Genomic DNA, 2,563 nt, shown 5'->3' on the forward strand with positions numbered 1-2,563 from the left:
GAAGAGAAAAGTGCACAGTGGACAGTAATACACATGCACACATTTCCCTCATTATACACTGAGCTCCTTGGGAGCAGCTTGGCACAAGGGGAGGGCTCAAGGAGCATTTCTGAAATGGAATCTGTATTTCCTAGATACTGTTCTTCACTTCTAGAGACTTTAGTACCTGGTCTAGAATGCTCTAGACGGACAGTTGACTGCATGGCCCAGCGGGGAAAAATGGCAGAGATATAATAACAGAGCAGGGCACCAGCTTTTGAGTATCGATTATATATGAGATATAACACCAGGTACTTTCATTAGCTTATCCGTAAGTTCACTCAGCCACACAGGCTAAGCTTGATGATTTTCCTCTTACAGACGTAGTAACCTAAATTCAGAGAAATTAAATCTGTTGTCTGAACATGCATTACCGGTAAGTAAAAGCACAAGGATTTGATCCCATGAACCTGGGACTCCAAAGCCCAGGGCTTTTTCACTTGGCCGCAATAGAAGTAAGAGGTCTGCATGGAAACCCTCCTTGAGGACTGGAGAAAGACCTCTGGTCTCAGATGGTAATGGAACTCAATCCTTGCAAACCTACATCTCCAGGAGGGCAGGCCTTGGAACTGCAGGTTAGAGTCTGGAATTCACTGGTGCCAAATCTCTGTTATATGGGACACACCATATGGAGCCTAGAATTCATCACAGCCTTTGGCAGGCAGCCTGGCCTGGAAATAACCCCAGAAGGCTATGTTTTGATCAGGAAACTTGCAGCTGTTTTTCAAAGTCATCTTTGGAATTTTTAATTTTACTTTATTTTTAGCAAAACTACATGCTCCTTGTTTTTCATCCAGGGTTCTAATTTCCATGGTGTTCTCTACTACCACATAGGTACATGGCACGTGTTTGCAGAGATATGGAGAGGTTTGGAGAAACTAGCACACTTCATCGAGCCAAGCAAGAAACAGGGGACTCGGGGGGAAAAAAAGATCCCAAGAAAAGTTAAGCACATAAACAGCTGTGGCCTCATCACTGAGCCTCAAGGTTGCAGTGGGGAAAGGAAGGAGTACAAAGAGGCTCTGAGCATTCCAAAACATAAGCACAGCTTCTCTCCCGAAGGAGAGGCATCTGGGCAACAGGGCAGACAGCTCCATCCGGAAGGAGAGCCCATCTGCGGAGGCCGGTTTGCCACGGACCTGAGTGGGGTCTGTAGGCCTCCAAGAACTCTCAATTTTGGGTTTTTCCAAGTGTTTCACCAGATCTCCATCATGCTGGGGCCAAATTCTTGGAAGCAAAGCCACATTTGAATTCTCCAAAGTAAAGCCACGTTTTAGGCTTTGGCTGTAGGGGCTTGGAATCAGGCCACTCTGGGACTTGAGAGAACAGCAATTCCATTTTTGAGGTTTGAGGAATCCTAGAGTTCCTCAGCCTGGGAGAGAAACTGATTTCAATCTGGTTTAATTTTCATTCCCCCACCTCCACTCCCCACCACCCTGACCTGGAGTTTTGGACAGCATGCATAGCTCTCAGCATATTCTGATTTGAATTTACTAGGAGGTTAATCAATAAGGTGCCAGGCTTTTTCTCACTGGGGTAAAACTTCAAGATCTCACGAATACTCCAGCGTAAATGATGTATATGTTTTATTCTTCTCAATCCCCTACCCACTCTCCTTCGAGCATGGCAATCTTTCTGCAGTTGTGTCTACTTGACTGGTTGAGACAGGGAAAACAGAGAGGAAAAAAAGAAGGCACATGTAAAATTCAGGGTTTTGTTATTTTCTTTTTCCTACACAATACCACACAGATTGTGTGGTTGACTTATTTTTAACAGAGTCTTTGTGTGAATGAACCAGGCTGGTCAGTTGCTTGGGCAATATTGAGATCAGAAGCAAGATGATTAAAGGCACCAAAAGCAACCACTAATTTGACCAAAGACATCCCACAATAGCTAGACAAAGACATGTCAGTTTGGACTGTGTATAGACGTGGCTTGCCTCAAAGTCTGGTGACCAGCATTACCACGCCACCAAAACGAACCAAGTACACTTGGTTCTTCCGGCCATCAAAACAGCTGAAGCCTACCATTCAATCTGCCAGTTTAGCTTGTTTGATCCAGTTTTCAAGAAAGCTAGGAGAAAATACTGTGTGTGTGTGTGTGTGTGTGTGTGTCTGTGTGTGTGTGTAAGTGTGTGTTTAGGGAGTTTGGGGGCATGTAAAAGACAAATGATTGGAAGTATATTTATGACAGTTGACGTTAATCATCAGTCAAACTGACCAGGCCAAAAAAAAAAAAATGCAACTACTTGTTAATTGATTGATTACAAAGTGGCCAGTAGAGCCAGTTGTATAATTTTTTGTTCCTCATTTCTTTGAAGCTGAGAAATCTCTTGACACACCTCCATTCATGTATGGTTAGAATATGTCATGGGTTGAATTGTGTCTCTCAAAAAGATATATTGGAGTCTTCATCTCTGGGACTTCCGAATATGATCTTATTTGGAAATTGGGCTACTGTAGGTATAATTAGTTATGATGAGATCATGCTGGAGGAGGGTGGGCCCCTTATCAAAGATGATTGG

The sequence above is a fragment of the Callithrix jacchus genome, chromosome 9 (assembly GCF_049354715.1).
Source record: "Callithrix jacchus isolate 240 chromosome 9, calJac240_pri, whole genome shotgun sequence".
Lineage (NCBI taxonomy): Eukaryota > Metazoa > Chordata > Mammalia > Primates > Cebidae > Callithrix > Callithrix jacchus.